We start from the raw sequence: 18,978 nt of genomic DNA, 5'->3' as shown, positions 1-18,978 counted from the left end.
ATCAGAAGGTTGGTTCCCCTGGCAACAAGTCCCCATCCTATGGTTACCTATGAGTTTTCCAAAAGTCACCTCATTAACCTAACAAAAGACATCTTTATGCTTTCTTCACTTAGGAAATTCCAAGGGTTCTAGGAGCTTTGTGCCAGGAACCCTGGATGAAAACCAAACATATATTTCTTACTATAAGTTACAGTATCCCAGGTACCTTTCCTTTATTTCAAAGACCATTTGGACCTGTACAGTGTACCTAATCTGATGTGAGAATGTGAAAAGCCTGGAGTAGAATGCCCTTTCCAAGCCTACTTCCTCTGTGGTATGGGATCACATCATGAAATGTGCAGAATTGCCTGAGGAAAGCTGGGAAGTCAGGACCAGGAGTTCTTACTGGGGCAGCATTTGTCTCTCGGTGTCACCACTCTCTAATTCCACCCACACTGTTGCTCTTCTATGTCTAGATTGCGGTAAGCAGTCAATCTGTCAGGAATAATTGGCAGGACCTAATACAGCGATGGAAAATGGTCATCATTTTGTGGGATATGATAGCTGCTGTGGTGCACCAACCAGTTGTCTCTTTCAGAGGACATTCCATTTACTAAGGCTGTCTTCCGCCAGATTCTGGGGACTTCTCAGCTGAGTTCCTCTCCAGGAATTGGCAACAGCCAAAGAGGGCTGCCCCCACCAAGTTCACCCTCCCTACCTGATAGCAGGGAGTGGGTGTTGCCTATGAAGGTCCAACACCCGTGCCTTAGGGTAGGACTACTCTGAACGACAATCTGATGGTCCAGAACTCTTAAGATTGGTTGAGACCTTTGTTGTAATTGCATGATAGTTCCTATACCCAGACCTTTTCCCCCTCACCTCTTATGTCTATTGTTCCTGTGAGAACTCTCCAAATAAACCTCCTGCAGACAATTCTAGGAATTTCAGAGTCTGTTTCCTAGGGAAACTGACCTGCCACAGGCGGTACCAGAAGGGGCCCAAGAAAGCAGACTTCAGCCAGCTGGCAATGAAGACCATCACTGGTACGAGATGAAGCATGAATAGCCCTTGGCATATACTTGAAATGCAATCATTAAAACTTTTACCAGTGGTGAACTGGGATGGAATACTGGTGGAAGGGAATTGCACTAGCAAGTACAATATTTCTGGCATTTGAGAGTGTTGTGGTAAATGGTTATTATAAGGACTTTGGAACTGGATGACTATTGCTAGGGGCCATCCATGCATTAGAGGGTGTCAATGAAAAGTTGAAGGCAACTAACCAGCAAAGTGTGAAAATCAGAGGACCTCGTTGGCAGTATTTAAAGAAACTCTCATCTTCTGCATCAGGAAGGCTGAAAAACCTGAAGATCAGGACCAGGATTTAAGTATAAGAGTAACAGAGCCCCATGGATGTTGAAATTTCACCTTGACAAATCTCCTACACACTAAGGTCATGGCCCTGTTTGGGAAGGAGTGGGACCCTGAGACTTAGGGCAAGAAATTTAAATCCTCAGATTCTGCTGAACGCTCTGGGCCTAGAAAAAGGTCTATTCCTTCTTTTTAAAAAACTAGTCTTCTCCTTACTTGAAGATGATGCACAAGCCTCTACCTTGCAACATGCATTCCTCATAGTCTACCCCCTCACCTTGTAATCACCAGAAGAATAATTTAGGATCAAGTCACAAATAACAGCTGGGGAAGTCCTGGGATTGCAAAGCGAGGAAAGGGATTGTACACCTAAGGAGTTGAAAGATCTAGTCAACATTACTGGCAGGAGCCAGCAGAATGTGAATGGACCGGATTAAGAGGGACGAAATATAAAGTTGGATAAAGAATAGTTTATAAATATTGGAGGACTTGCCCTTGGAGTAGGGTTTAGGATCCTGGCAAGAACGTTGGGAGACATGCCAACATTGTTGGGGCAAGTGATGGAGGAAGAGATCAAAAAGCTAGGAAAGTGGGCATATTGAAGTGGCTATATTACGCCACGTCAGAAAACCTGTTAGCTTATTATGTCCCATAGAGAGTTCAGAGGACATTCCATTTATGAAAGAAAATGGAGTGCATGGGGATACCAGCATCATTAAGAATCTCCATAGCAGTTAACCTCTGTAGACCAGGACTGATTTTGGAGGAAGCTGCTGCAGAACTGGCTCTCGCATGGCAAAATGCTGAGAGACTCCTGCAAAAATAGAGGCCAGGTCGTAGCACTTGACTCTGAAAAGCAAAGTGAGCTCAATTATTGTAAAGAGTGGTAAGGTTGGGGGAGGGTGGCATGACTCATGTAGCGCTATGGAGATAGTTAATGGAATATAGTGTTTCCAGGGTCAAGACAGAATGAGCAGGCAACAAGCTTATCTCAGTCTATACAACAAAAAGAAACAAAGGGCAAGGACCAGTGCCCCAGCAAAATGTCACAATCCCTTGCGAATCTTCTGGACCTGATTCAGTTCTCAACCGAGAACCTATCAACAAAATGAAAGGCTGGGTTTCATGAGAAAAAGGTCCTGCAAGATCATGGCGAGTATTATTGTAACGATTCTTCCAGTCCTTATCCAAAGGGATCCACATCATTTACTTAGGTAACCATGTACTGGGGAAAAGGGAACACTCAAACATCTCAAGAATTGTGTGTTTACCTTGGTACCTGGATCACAGTAGGTCAACTGAGTGCACAGACCCAACCAGTGATCATTTCCCCAGTCCCTGAATGCATAATTGGAATAAGGAGTTGACAGACTCTCTATATGGGTTCCTTAGCCGGTGGGATGAGAAGTATCATAATGAGAAAGGCCAAATGGAAGCCTCTGACACTGTCCCCTTCCAAGTCATGGACAAGATATTAAATCAAAAACAATATTGTATTCTGGGGGAAACGACAGAGATTAGTGTCAGTCTCAAAGACCTAAAGGATGCATGGGTGGGATTTACCACACTATCCCCACCTAATTCACCAAGCTGGTATCTACAAAAGCCAGGTGGACCCTGCACTAAGACAGTGGGTTACCACAAACTCAGTCAAGTAGTAGCCCCAATGGTAGCTGCTGTACCAAAAGTGGTATATTTACTGGAGCACATTAACATGGTATCTAACATATGGCATGCAGCCACTGATCTGCTTATGGGATAAACAACAGTACATATTTATGATCTTGTCCTAGGGCTATGCGAACTCTCTCCCTCTCTCATAATATAGTGACCTGCCTGTTTGGGTGTTCCAGAGAAACATACATTTATTCACTTTATTAGTGACATCATGTTAATCATATCAGATAAGCAAGAAGTAGCAAGTATTTTGGAGGCCTTGTGAGACACATGAACTCCAGAAGGTGGAAGATGCATCCAGTGAAGATTCAGGGACTCCCCATATCAGTGACATTTTCAGGAGTCCAGTAGTTTGAGGTATACCAAAACATCCCTTTCAAGGCAAAGAACAGAGTATTGTATATTGCCCCTTCCATCAGTAAGGAGGACGCACAGTGCCTGGCAAGCCTCTTTAGGTTCTGGCTGCAGCCTATTACATATCTGGTGATAATGCTCTGACCAATGTTTATTGCTATGTACAAAACTTAGCTAAAAACAGTGACTATTTTATTCATAGTTTCTGTGGGTCAGGAATCCAGAAAGGTCTCATCTGGCTGGGTCTGGCTTGGGTCTCTAGTTAAATAGTGGTCGGGCTTAGAATAGCGGAGGGGAAAAAGGGGCAAGGAAAGGGAAGGGAGGACGGCAATAGCTGCAAACTGGCAAAACATCATTCTCTCTCTCTCTCTCTCCCTGTGTTCTCAGGATCTTTCCAGACAGTCTCTCCACGTGGACTAGATTGGGCTTCCTCATGGCATGGTGGCTGGGTTCCAAAAACCTTCTCAGAAGGCCAAGTCAAAGTTGCTTGATCTTTTCTAACCTAGTCTCAAAAATCATGCGGCATTATTTCTGCTACTCTCTAATGGTTGGAGTCATCACCAGCTCCCATCCAGATTGAAGGGCAGGGGACATAGACTCCACCTCTTGATGGAAGGAGCGTCAAAGGATTTGGGGGCCGTATTTTAAAAATGCCATGGTGTGATAAACTGGAACCAGCATCAACTTTAGAAAAATCTGGGCATGTGTGTCAGCTCCACCACTTTCCACTTGTGTGCCTATGAACTATAATACAATCCATCCTTTCAGAAAATGAATTTCGCTTTCTCCTTTTGCTTTAGTTTCCTCAATAGCAACATGGAGGATAACAATACATTTCAGTCAAACTTTATTCATGGTAACGTGAATAGAGACTCATTCATGTTACCAAACGTTGCCAGGAAAAACCAAACCAAGAACAGGAGGGGCAGCTGCCCTAGAACTGGAGGTGGATCCTAGTGACATGAGCAGCAGGAAGTCACGCAGTCCCACTCTGTGCTCTCGTGTATGCCTGACTTGGCTGTTCTCTTCCTTTCAGTTTCTCCCTCCCACTCCTTGCTCGCCTTCTGCCGTCTCTCTGTCCTTTCCTTATCGCTTCTGATGATTCAGTTTTTGCTCTCTAAGATCTTGATTTAGCATCACAGCCTCTCCAGCTTCCCTCTACATCAAGACATTTCAATGTCAGCTCTCACTACTGTCTTGTTCTCTACGAAGCTCCTGGTTCAAATTCCCAGGAAAAGGATAATTTGTTGGTCTCAAAGTGGATCGTCTGTGTTTGGGTCACATTTTTTTTTTCTTGTCCACTTAGCCACCACTCTTATATAAAGAAAAGCTCAGCTCTTAGCAGTTCAAGCCGGAAGGACAAGACAGCCATGATCCACAGAGCCAAATGTAGATGTTGTCCTTCACAGGATTGTGATGTGCAATTAAAATAAGAAAAGTAAAAGGTATTGTAAAATATAAAGTTACTGAAGAAGATGCGATATTCTGTTTTAAACATGCATTCAAATGTATCCACAGATTCACTTTTTAAGAATTAATACGTCAAGTTAACATCCTTGCTAATTAATCTAGCAACAGATATTTACAGATTAATGTTTTGTTTCCATAAATGATCATGGCAATCATTCCTCCCTAACATCCAGCTATGTGCTAGCTATGTCAGGACCTCCAAGAGTTAAGACTGACTCTTTCAAGTTTCACGCAATTAGGCATTCCAATGAATGCCATGCTAATACATAGATTTTAGCATTGTATTTTCTTGGATTCTCTTTCAAAAGGGGGAAATTCAGAAATTATTCTTCGTTCAAAAATGAAAGCTTGAAATGCATCTGTTTCTAACTGCATGTGGTATCTACTCAAATCTGTATTGGAAAATTACACTGTAAATGCTTCGTAGGCTTTTTTTTTTTCACTCATTTTCAGTCTCTCACAGTCTCTCACTTCTTAATCAATTCCTATTTTCTCAACACAGACTGCATTGCCACCAAGCTATCAAGTAACAATTTTTTTAGAACTCAAAATGAAAAGAAAAAACTTAACCAAACAAACAAATAAACAAGAGTGAGGCTTCAGGAACCTTCTGTACCTGTCCCATTATGCTAAGGCATCTGTCCCTCTGCACATGGTGAGTTGAATTCAGATAGGCATCTGATATGGTGATTCCAATTTTTTAATTCAAGATTTTTTTTAAAGATCTAAAATGAATTTCCCTTCCCTTGGCTTCAGGAAAGCCTGCAAATACCAAATCCAATTATGAGGGAGATTTAATTTCCCTTTTGGTCTATGACACAGCGCAACAATTATCTGTGGATGTTTAAAGAAAATTCATAAAGTAGAATTCTCTTGGTTTATACCAGATGAAGCCCCCATGAAATGATGCTGTGGTTGGCATCATCTGCTGATATTCATGCATGATTCAGCACCTCTAGACAACAATTTGGGGGAATCTGTTTTTCCATTACAGGCCAGCCTCTGTCTTTTTGCTAGAAACTGAAAGGATCGAATTCTCAGCTTTCAAGGCTGACTGCCTCCTGTGACACCCAGCACCCAGAGGCAATCGGGAGACTCATTGAGGGGTTTCTCTGCACGCCGTTCTGTGACAGTGTAGAGATGAGGCACCCCAGTGATTGACGGATCCCTCCCTTGTCCTCTGGCTGCTTTCGCTTCAGTTGATACAGCCTCTGTGTTTATATGTGTGATTAGGCTGAGAATTCTGGGTCAACCACCCACAGATTGTATCAAAAATAATCAATCTTATTTGACTGTCTTAACATTTTGGCTATTTTAGTTGTTAAGGCAACCAGATCTGATGAAGTGTTCACTCATCAATTTGAGGTTCAGCAATTGTCTGTCATGGCTCTGAAGTTGGAGGGGAAAAAATAACAAAAATCAACTGTCAAAACAGTCAATCCAAAACAGTCAATCCAATCGTGAATTTCTCCCCAGCGCCAGGCAGCATTGTTTCTCCTTCCCCTCTCTTCCCCTCCTCCTTCTCCACCTCTCCTGAGATCTGTTCCTCCTGCAAACACTTTCTTTCCTCCAGTGATGTTGATAACAGAAGAGAAGGGAATTATTTTAAGTTTGCAAAGGCTTATGTTTTCCTAAAAGGTTTCCTTTTCCTTTGTTTTGCTGTTCGATGAGTTTTGCTGTTGAGTAGTCCTAAAAAGATGGATACATTGAATGTTGGAAGAATGTTTATCTTAATGGAGAATTTGGGCAGAAATGTCCTTTGCTTTCTCTTTCAAGATGAATTTCCCTTTTGGGGGACCGTAGGTCCAAAGGCAGAGACAGGCAGCTGGCTTACACAGTGCCTTCCTGTCCCTGAGCCTGCTCCAACCTCCTTGGAACAGAAGAGCTCCAAGTCTGGCCCTGGTGTGGAATGTGGCTGCCTTTCCAAGTTGGGAAATGTGTTAGTAATTACTTTTTACTGCTGTCTCCATTTGAATTTCCAGATTTCTCACCACCCTCCCAGCTTGACTTTCTCCACCCAGCTTCCTACCTCATTTTGACTGCTAATTTAACCCTGGCTCCCTTCCTCCAGAAACATTTGACCTTGTGCAAGAACTTGGCATCGATTTCTTTCCTCCTACTTCCCCAGAAGGGAAGTGCTGGACTAGGATAATTAGCCTCAGCAGGCAGCACTGCCAGACTGCCTGCTGTGTCACTGGGCATCGCCTGGTACAACAGTCGCCCCCTTTTTCTGGGCAAAACGGTGGTGGCCGCTAGTTTCCAGTTGCCAGGAGACCTTGTGCAACATTTTGCTTCAAGATGATGTTACTAGGAATGCGGACTAAGCCAATTAATTTGTTTAACGAAGTAACCTATAGGGAAAAAACTGTAGAACCACTGAAACCACCTTAGTTCACAAATCTCTGCTTTAGATTTGAAAGAATTGTATTGGTTTTCCTTACCAAGAAAAGTTATTCTGTGTCAGTTGATAATCTGGAAAGAATTATAAGGAAACTAAGAGTTGTTTAACCTGCTTAAGAGAACAAACTTTGCAATCACTTAAGAAACGCCCATTTCTTCCTTCTCTTGATAAGCTGATTACATACCACTTTTATCTCCTCATTAATTAAGTCCCCAAGGACAAATACTGTGTATAGTTTCATAACTGAAATACTGCATATATGTACTTCAAAATAATGCTCTTCGTTTCTTTAAAAATAGTCCACAATTCCGTATTTTCACTAATTCAGCCCCATCTTCCTTTATTACACAGAATGAGTGGGTTTAGTAGTATATGTCTGTGATTGTGTGCTCTTGGACTTTGTAGAGTAGAACTATCTTTGTAAAACACCTTGGGCTATAGGGGTTCAGTATAGAGCTAGAAATTGGGTGGGCAGAGATGGTGATAGAAATTACAGACAAGGACTTTGACTCTACTCATTTATGTTACACATTCTATACAACCCAGACTATGAAGTACAAAATACATCAGACAAATACACATATATTTTGTACAAATGTACAAAATACATAGCAAGAAATTGTGGATAATCCATCCCTATCCTTCTACTTATTAGGCAGGGGAAGTGGCCACTGTGTGGGTCCCAGGGATGAGCCTTCCGCATATGAGGAGATGCACAGCCAGAGATGAGCTTTCTGCATATTGTTCCCACCTCTCAGATAAACAACAGCTGAGACTGTTTTTTAACAATGAAGTTTCCTCTGCCCTCATTTTGGAGGACTAGTTCCTTAATTAAGCACACGATTTCAGTAATGAAGTATGCTATATATGGCCAAAAAAATGGACGAGCGAGCAAGAACATGAGCTCTGGAGCTGAGCCTTTGCCTGTGGGACTGTCAAAGTATAATTTTTAATAAGATAAAAACTTGACTCTCATACAAATATACAAAGAACATATGTCAAAATTCATTTGATCTACTAATGAGAGAAGCATTAGGATTGTAAAACCGGCTGAAGAATTGGAGAGACTAAGTATACATCTATACATAGATAGATAGATAGATAGGAATATCTATCGAAACGTCCTTTAGAATTATATTTTCTACTGTACAGAATTCATTTGCATTTTTATCAGACTAAAGTATGCAAGCTAACCTATAGCTTCACGGAGTCTGGTACTAATCAATAGTAAATAGTAAGTCAAACAAAGAAAATTAATAATCCATGGGCTCCAATTAGATGGAGCTCCATTGAAAGGACATGCAAGCCTCTTTTTGCCTTATTTTCAGGTTTGGAATCATTTTTCTTAAAACACAGGGCAAATTATTTCACCTTTCTGAACCTCAATCCCTTTATCTGAAAAATGGGAATAATAATAGCTCCCTTACAGGATTGCTGCAAGACTTAAATGAAATGCTAGATCCATAACACTTCCCATGATACTTCAATAAAGGGTTATTCCCTTCTCTCCCTTTATCTCACATTATATAACACTTTGCCAATCAGAACTCTTTCAATTGGCGCTTCCACATACTATCAAAATAATGATAATTGATGGTTATGATGATGACCCTGAGATTCTTCACAGCCTTCTGTGTCGTTCCAGATAAAATTGAGTTCAACATAGTATTAATGTTAAGTGTAATTTATTATGTTTTATTTTTTAAAAAAACTCAGTATCCATGCACCTTAAATTAGTTAAAATGAATTATCTAGTTAACCAAAACCGTATTTTCCAGATTATTAAGCATAAAAGAAAATTCTAGCAAGTGTTTTCACCTGAGACACCAATTTCAATCCACAAATGCCTGTGTTAAGTGGTAGGTTTGAACAAACGCCCTCTACATTTTTTTCCAACTCTAAGATTTTTATAAGTAGAAAAGAATACCTAAGAAAAAATAACATGCAGAAAGGAAAGCCCATGCATTTTAGTCTTTAGAAAAAAGAATACAATTGTATATTTAAAATAATGATTGTGGAGTTAGTATTTTTATTTCTTTAAAAACATGTAATTATGGGCAATTTCAAATATATAGGAAATAATAAAACACTCAGGTATCCAGATTTCATACATGTTGATATTTTTCCATGTCTCCTTGAGATTTTTTTAAATAAAAAAATAAGATACTGCTAAATTTCTGTTCTCATCCTCCACCCCCTCCCTTTCTTCACTTCCTACCACTCAAAGGTGATCATTACCCTAAAGTTGATCTCTACCTTTGTGGCAATGTCATGCACCCATAGCAATATATAGCATTATTTTGTGAGATTTTAGACTTTACTCAAGTGATCTCATATGCTATATGTGGTTTCTTAATTTACCTTCTTTTCACTCAACATTAGATTTTTTAACTTTGTGTAGACATATCTGATCTACTTTATTTTGTATTGCAAAATGTAATTATCTTACAATTCATTGAACCATTTCTTTACTGAGTTATTACCTCCAATCTTTTGCTAGAACAACTCTGCAAAAACTATTTTTGTGTACACAGAGAATTTCCCGCATAGGGAGTGTGCACCTTCCATTTTAGTAGAGATTGCCAAATTGTCCTCCAAAGTGATTATACTGATTTATATGTGTACTGGCAGGCATATTCTCATATGATTACAGCCATTTGACTTTCCTTTTCAATAAGTGCTTGTTCATAATCTGTGCCCATTTTCCTATTGGATTGTTTCCTTTTCATATTGATTTGTAAGTGTATGTGTGTGTAATCCTTTGGCGGTTATATTCATTAAAAGTATTTTCTCCCAGCACTGGTTTGTATTTTTAATTAGTTTATATGACATACATTCTTGTAACTTGGATATAGTCAACTTTTCTTCCTTGAGAGGTAGTGTCGAGCAGTGACTCTAGAGCCGGGAGGCCTGGGATCAGCCCACACCTGGACCATTTACCACACAGGTTAAGGAAGCTGGAAGTCTCTCCAGGCCTCAGTCTTTTGTGAAGACCATAATACTCACTGTCTCATAGGGTTTTCATGAGGATTCCATGAGTTAGTATATAATGTACTCAGAATATAGTGTAGGAGATAAAATAGCTCAATAACTATTGGCTTATTGTTATTATTTTAGCTTACGTTTTGTGCTTTTATTGTCTCATTTAAGAAATATTTATCTGCCTTGATATAAAAAATATTATCTTGATTTTTCTATTAAAAGTTTTAAAATTTTGCTTCTTCGTTGATCCATCTGGGATTTATTTTCTAAGTGTGATGTGAGTAGTCTATTTTTTCTCACATGGATGGCCATTTTTAGCAGTATTTATTGATAGCTTATCTTTTCCCAATGTTACCTCTGTCATGGATACTTCAAATAATTATGGTCTGACAACGGACTCTCAATTTGTCCTGATGGTCTATTTGTCAACACCATGCTGCTTTAATTACTATAGTTTATAAAGGACCTGCAGATGTGGTAATATGAGTCTTACCTTCCTATTCTTCTTCAAAGTTGCTTTGGCTATTCCTGGCCTTTTGATCTTCCATGTGAATTTGAGGATCAGGTTGTCAAGTTTTGCGAAAACTTCCACTAGTTCCCTTTGGTTTTGAGGAAGTTTCAATTACAAGGCTAGACTTCCTTCTAAGAAAGTTCATTTGCACTACACGTCAGGCAGTATGTAATGTGGAAAGAGCCTGGACTAACATTTGAAGATTTGGGTTAGAATACCTAAGTAAATGAGCTCCTTTGGACAAGTTCATTCATAACTCTGGGCTTCTGTTTTCTCATCTGTAGAAAAGGTTGGACCGTGATCACACAGTAGCATACCTAGATCAATACTACTCCAACAGAAATCCTTAGAAGAGCTGCATCAGCATCACCTGGAAGTTTAATAGAACTGCAAATTAGAGCCAGAATCTCTGAGGATGGAGCCCAGGAGCCTATCTTTAACAAGCTCCCTAGGTGATTCTTATATACAGTGTGATGGTTAATTTTACGTCTCAACTTGGCTAGCCCATGTCTCCAGATATTTGGTCAAACAATATTCTAGATGTTTCTGTAAAGGAATTTTCTTAGATGAGATTAACATTTAAATCAGTAGACCTTGAGTAAAGCAGATTACCCTCCCTAATGTGGCAGGCTTCATCCAATCAGTTGAAGCCCTTAATAGAAAAAAGACTGACTGTTCCCTGGGAAGAGGGAATTCCACCAGCAGACCACCTTTGGACTCAAATTGCAGCTCTTCCATGGGTCTCCAATCTGCCCACCCATCCAGTGGATTTGGGGGTTGCCATGTTTCCATATTCGCATGAGCCAATTCCTTAAAGTAAATCTCTATCTGTCTCTACCCTATTGGTTCTGTTTCTTTGGAAAACCCAGAATAATACAAATGGTAAAGTTTGAGAAGCAAACTTGGCATAACTCCATCCTTTTATGTATTACTTGTCCAGATTCACCTATTTGTGGAAGAGCTATTACTAGTATTTAGGTCACAGGATGCTCAGTTTGGTGTGTTTTCTGCTGTACTGTGCTTGTTAAGGAAAACACACTGTAAAGAAAATAAACTGTTTATATTGAGTGGGTGAGCTAAGGAGAGCAGAAACTTTGTTTTCATCATGAATGAATTTAAGAGTTCCGTTTAAATAAGGAGCTCACCTCGTAAGTCATTTATAAATTTCTGTATGCTTGACAGAAAAAGCAACAGCAGGGGACTGAAATATTAGGGCTAAATACTCATTTAAAGCTGAATCATAAAGGAGGATAAAGTATCTCTGAAATAAAAATGTGAGACAATATAAGCTTCTTTTAGCAAAATAGTTTATTTCCCTATATACAATGTAAGGTTTTTGTGTGTCAAGTGGGGCCATAGACCTAAGTATAGATATAGCCTTAATGTTCATTCACCTGGGCCTAGAAAGCATTCACTGGGGGCAATTAACCACTCAGGCCCTGGGGATGTGAGAGACCCATATCCCAATAAGAGAGAAGGAGTAAATGCAGCTGTAGGCTTCATCCACTCCCCAGTAACATACCAGGATGTGGGGTGAAGAGTTAGCACAAAGGGACCCGGGTTAGGTCACAGGAAAAATTTCCACAGCAGCAGCATTTTGAGATAGTGGACTATTCTCTGCACAGCCTTGATCTAAACTCCTGCCCAACAAGACAAGGACCTCTGTGATCCCTCCTGGGTGTAACCCTTGGTGTTTCTCCACGCACAAACCTACTGCTAGCAGAGAGATTTTGCTGACTTGCACTCAGTAAGGGATCAGGCCTTAGTGAGTAACCAGTGGATTTAGAAAAAAGGAAATAAAAAAGAGCCTCTTTCCAGTCGGCAAATCTGTTTTCTCACTGTGTGAAGCACAAAACACACAAAACCTTGACTACTTGTAACAACTGGGAGAGTGTGCAGAGAGTGAAAGGTAATCCTCTCATGTAGAATATAAGCTTGGACACACAGACGTTTATAACCCTTTATCCCGACTGAAAAGTCTTCGGTGTTTTCAAATGGCTCGAGGTTGTCTGAGGCTGACCTGGGGCCTTGTTAGAAATTTAGCATCTCCTCCGGCACCACTCTCTTGCCTGGGTGGGGAGCCTGCTCTGAGTCAGTGGGGGAGCCACCGGGAACACTGCATGAATATTTATAAGTGAAAACGTATTAATGGAGCTTAAAGAACCTCTATCCCCAGCCCTCTATGAGACAAAAGAAATGTCCAAGGGAGACAGCTGACTAGAATTTTTTAAGCTACTGATATTTTAAAATCTATTATTTTTAAATGGCACCTCTCCTCCCAGCGTCTGAATGGGGAATTTCAAATACACACTGCCCATCCTCTGCCTTTATCAGTTGTGCTCTTAGGGACTCTGCTGGGAAACTTTCTTTTGAGTTTATCAGACCTGACTCTCCAAAGGGAAGCCCACAAAGCCGGAGAGTTTCAGAAATGCATATGCCGTCATTAAAATAGCTGTCTGTCCTCCCAGAGCGCCTTCCATAAAAGCATTTTAATTCTCTCCCCAAGATGTAGTTCAGCCTTTATTCCGCAAAGCCCATTTATTTATGTTTCCAAGTTCAATCACAATCTATTTGTAAAACCTATTAGAATCAGAGTCACATAGCCAGAAATGATCATGCTCTAATTTCCTTATGACAGACATTCTCGCTGCAGCTGGCAGCTTGGTTCCCCTGCTCCTGGGGTCCGGAGTGACGTGTGCTTAACCTCGTTTCCCCATTTTGTTCTTCATTCCTCTGGGTTTTCTTCCCCCAACATACAAATATCAAGCCAGAGAGGAACAATTCCCGACAGTGTTGTTTAGATGGAGGTGAAATAAGAGACTGCCACCTTTTTACCTGTCAAGAAATGAACAAAATTGAGCTACTCATAATATCTGCAGGAGAGAAAGGAAGGAGAGCTCCACAAAACACACCGTGACGAGAAAGACGCCTTAGGGTTCAGGGAAAAAGGTAGTTATTTCAAAAGACTTAGGGGAATGATGTTTTCTGGATAATTGAATCAGAACTAAAGCAGAAAGCCAATGCAGCATTCAAGGAAGCTTATTTTGTCTGCTTTTTCTTACAAATTTTTCCTTATAGAATAGGTGAGTCCATCTTTCTGACATAGCAAGACATGTCCTTTGAAGGTAATTTAACAGTTCTCTAACAATGCAGGGTCTGTAAGTGTCTCCATCTGCGTCACTGGGTGAACTCTTACTCATCTTTTAAGATTTGGTTCACATGTTATGTTGTGAAGCTTTCCCTGTTTTCCTGATGTAACAGTCATTTGTTTTATATAGGATTATAGATTTCACTAGTCCAAGCAGAGATGCCATGAAAACTGCAAAGATGCTCCCATTGTGCATGGAATAGTGGTTAAGTCATGTCATATCTCAAGGTTTGCCCTGTAGGAGATTATCAATGGCCCAGAGACCTTGCCTACCATGTCTCTCAAATTCAACTGGATGGAGAACCAATGCGGTCTACTCATAAGTACATGTCAGGTAAATACATAACACTGGTCACTCAGCACTGAGCTTGTTTTCTGAAAGAGTCTGGGATACAGAGAATCAGGCAAAATGTCAGGCTCCAGATCTCAGAGATGAATATTTACTTTCTCTTGGGCAATTTGACCCCTCCTTAAGGTCATATAATAGTTTCCATGAACATCCAATTTGATACAACCTCTTCACTCACGCTTCGGAATCTCTTCATGATTCTTCCATCATTCCCTCATCCTTTCTGTTTCTCTTTCATCCCCTGTACCACCTCTTCCACAAGCTCCTTTAAGACACACATTGTTAATTGCCCACTCAATAATCATTTATTCTTCCCTATTTTTCCTTATCAACTGAACCTTAAATCTATTGAAGGGGTATGTGTCCAACTTAAAATAACGTTCCAGACTCCCAGCAAACAGGAATGGCCATATGACCTAGTTCTGGCCAAGGAGATAAAAAAGGAATTCACTGGGTACAGCTCACGGCAACTTTTTTTAGAGACAATTTCAGCTGGCATGCTCTTGGGTCCTTTAACCTTGGTCTTGTCTTTCTCTTCTTGCCTGCAACCTAGCGTCAGTGTCTGGAAGCACTGCAGCCATTTTACAATGTTAAGGATGATGAAATAGGGAGATTAAAGGACTCTGGACCCTTGACAACATTGCTGACTCATTCTAGTCTTGGACTGCCTAACTCTGACCTTCTGTGGCATGAGACCAGTAACCTCTTTTCCTGTCTAAGCCACCTTTTGTTGGATTTCCTTGCTTGCAGCTCGAACAACCCTGACAGATAGACCCTTCTTAACCAATTGAGAGTCCCAAAGTGAATTTGCCCGGGACCTTCCCTGTCCAAACCTCTAACTCCAACAGCTCTGATTCACTCGGCCCCCCACCACCTCCCCTTACAAGATTGTTTGACGAGCATTTCAGAGAAACTGGCAGCCACATCAATGAAATTCCTGGAGATTATCAAAGCCCTCTTCTTTTTATCCATTTTTAGGGTTGCCAAGTAAAACAGTTTTATTTACTAAATCTAGCAATTCTACCATTTTTTTGGAAAACTGTCCTAAAATGTTTTACATGCTTTCCAAATAGCTTGAACATTTTGTAATTTTAATATTTCTGCATGCTTCTGTGATTACTGCATTCTGCTTTCTGTACAATGCTCTTTCTTGATGTTTGCTCATGTGTTTGCCTTGCATGAAATGGTTCCAATCTGCTAAGTTTTCAGGTCATATGTGTATATGTATACACACGCCCATCCTTTTCTCTCTTGCCAGTTGGTACTACTCTACTGTCAGAATGCCTGTCCATGGCATCTTGAATCCGCTCTCCAATTTACTCTTTCCTATTGGTTTTTAACGTGACTCTGTTAGAATTTTGTCTAAAATAAAAGTAAATAACTTTAAATAATGATATGAAGGGCTAATCTATCTATAAAAATGCTGGACTTCGTGATATTTGTTTTGACTGCTCAGAGAAATGTTTCTGGCCTTCTGACTCTTGACTATGTTTTGTTACAATACCTGGATATTCAAATCATCTCTCAAAGAGAGAGGTGCTGCTATGTAATATTGTCTCTTTAAACAGATGCTCGTTTTCTTTGAGTGTATGCATGCATGTGCATCCCTGCACACACACACACAGACACACACACACTTTCAGTGATTATTTCATAGTTTCTGTGCCCTGAAAGTCTATCTATCCAAACACTGTGCTAGTGTGAAGCTCCTGGATGAGAGAATAATTTTATTGAGTTCACTTGACGCCCCAGCGGGGTTTAACCAGTGCCCTCTGTTGCTGTTAAGTCTCTATATGTTCTTGCTACTCAAGCAAAGAGCAATAGCACAGACACAGCCAGGGAGCTTGTTGGAAACGTAGAATCAAAAACCCCTCCCCAGACCTACTGAATCAAAATCTACATTTTCAAAAGGCCCCCAGGTGATTCCCATGCACAGCAAAGTTTGAGAAGCATTGCTCTAGAGCAGTGGTTTTCAAACTTTAGTGTATATCAGAATCGCCTGGAGGGCTTAGTAACAAACACATTTCTGGGCACTATTTCCACACTTTTGGATTCAGTAGGTGTGGGGTGCAGTCTGAGAACTGCATTTCTAACAGGTTCTCAGAAGGTGCCAATGCTGGTCTTTGGACCACACTTTGAGAACCACTCCTCTGAAGGAAACCAAATGGCAGAAATGGCAAAAATACTATGTCTTGATAACCAGAAGGTCTAGATTTTAGCTTTTATTCTTGATGTAACTAGCTGTGTGACCTTAAGAAGGTCTCTTTTGCCCTCTCTGTCTCTTGTTCCCAGTGGTAAGTAAGACAATTTGAGGACCAGCTGGAGCACAGCTGTATCTTCTTGGTGTCTCTTTACGTGTCTAGTCTCCCCTTTGCACTGTCAGCGCCTTTAAGCCAGGAACCATATTTTAATTACCATTTTATCCCCAGTGAGACCATGGAAGTCTGTTGGTTGAATGAGTGAATAAATGAACAAATAAAGAAATGAATCCGAGACACGAGATACTGGTTGTGAAAACATTTTAAAAATGAAAGGTATTTTTATTATTATCACATAGGGTACCCAGTTCTTTAAAATTGTTGCTTAAACAACCATAGTCTCAAGGACACAGAAAATAATAATAATAACAGCAACAACTAACACTTATATGATGATAATATTGGACTAGATGCAAAAAGTAGTAATAATCGGTGAAGAAGACACATCCAAGATGTTGAATCCAGTAGGCATGGAAACCGCAAGACACCAGGAGGCATGATTTGATGTGTCTAGGGAGATGAGCATTGGAGCAATTAGACGAGACTCAAGGCCAACCAAAAATTCTAGCAAACTGGCAGCTAACTTCTGCTCGAGGGGTGGAACTGCCGCTTGGATGAGTCGGAGGATTTCTGGGGAAAGGACTCTGCAATTTCAAGCTTAGCAATTTAGCTTTCTCTTTTGGGGAGCGGGGGGCAGCGTGGAGGGGTGAGCAGTAACGGGAACGGGAGAGGAGCACACATTTGCTGGCTCTCCTGCCCCTATCTGTGCCCAGTCCCTCCAGGTGCCTTGCTTGACCTCAAGGTGCAATCAAACCTCCAGCCAGGCCGGGGTTCCAGCTCTCATTCCACAGGCTCTCCTACTTCCAAGGCGGCTTAGACTCTGGCTTAAAATCCTCCATTCCCAGTGGACCAGGGGCACAGGGTGTGACGCAAGGAAAGTTTCCAACTTCCTTGTTACCTTAGAAACTGTTCAAGTTTCCCTGTGGCCACAGCCTTATCTCATCTGATCACGGTAAAAGCAAGAAGTAAATCTTCCCTCTTGTGCCAAGAGAATAATGCTCATAAAAGGCAGATTGGATCCACAGCTCTCCAGGTGAGAAGATGAGCAGTCAAATGTGATCAGGGACTAGAATGTCATTTTATTAAGAGGGAGTAGATGCTCTTGGTCCTGGAAAACTCACATTTGTTCCCTCAAGAAGTTTTCATTTTCCTCTGCCATGTACATCTGTCACCTACTTGCTTGCATTGATTTTTTTAAAGAAGGGAAAAACGCAGCATACAATTAGTCTCCAGTGTGGTGGGGTTTAATTAATGTTTGGGAAGGGTTTTGGGTTTCTTTGATGAAAGATGTTGGCTGCCACTCAGGGTCTCACAGTACAATTTTCTTGGCGGTTGTTAAGGTTTTAAAGTGAAATAAAAATTCAATTGGATCCGAAACACTGCCGATGGGTATGTTTTTATTTAATAAGTTAAAGAAAACAGCGCATTAGAATCACCTAAGTACACAAGTGTATCTGTAGCATTGCTAGGCTATAACCCAATATATCTGCAGAAGAAAAAAAAAGGTAACAAAGCCCAGGAAATGGGCATCAGCTTCCTACCAACAGATAATTGCAATGCCAATGCAGGCTCCTAAGATGTGCGCCAATAAAATTACCAGGAGTCCATACGTGCAGTTTTAGGCAATTTCCGTGGGAAACTGGAATATAGCTACTATTTGAATCTGCACTCGAGATCAGCAAGGAACAGAACATTTAAGCAGAGCCAAATATGGGTGTAGCAGACATAAACATCTATATATTTATGTACGCAAATTAGTATAAACATTTGATAGGCTGCAAATTATTTTGAACGGCTTTTCCTTCTCTCTGATGACACTGAAATGTCACACTCTCCAAGCCCTAACGCTTCTCCCAGCCCTGCTCAGGCACTTCCTCAGAACATACTTAGTCTTACTGGAAGCACACTTCTAACAAGTTTAGTTTGCTGGCTTCTGAGCCCATAGCATAACACAGACAAGAAATTCAATGAGGGAGTAAGGCTGCTACAGACGGATGCCATGATAGCACCAAAGAGTGACACACACACCCTTGCCAGATATTTTGTTCAACAGTCAGTCTAGTCATGATGTTCACCTATAGACAGTGTCCGTCCAGGTTGGTCAGGTGGCTGGTGAGCCATCTAGGCAATCAGTCGGCAAATCAGTAGCTCCTTGGCATCTGCTTGTGTCCTGAGTGAGGCGCTATCCAGCCCTTCTGGTGACATTCCTATCTTTCTGGATTTGTGCCCTGTTAATAAGCCTACTGGGCAGGATGCATCCCATAACCTCATAGCATAGGCAGTGCGTGGTCTAAACGCTCCGGAGCATTGAAAGCAATTGTTGAGCGGCCATTATTCAAGGATCTATTGAGCATGACTCTGCCTCCTGCAGTTCAGCACACTGATTTGATGTGTACCCTCTGGGTTCAAATCCTCACT

Source organism: Equus asinus, chromosome 5 (genome assembly GCF_041296235.1).
Source record: "Equus asinus isolate D_3611 breed Donkey chromosome 5, EquAss-T2T_v2, whole genome shotgun sequence".
Classification (NCBI taxonomy): Eukaryota; Metazoa; Chordata; class Mammalia; order Perissodactyla; family Equidae; genus Equus; species Equus asinus.
The sequence above is the reverse complement of the archived record's forward strand: the minus strand, read 5'-3'. Positions refer to the sequence as shown.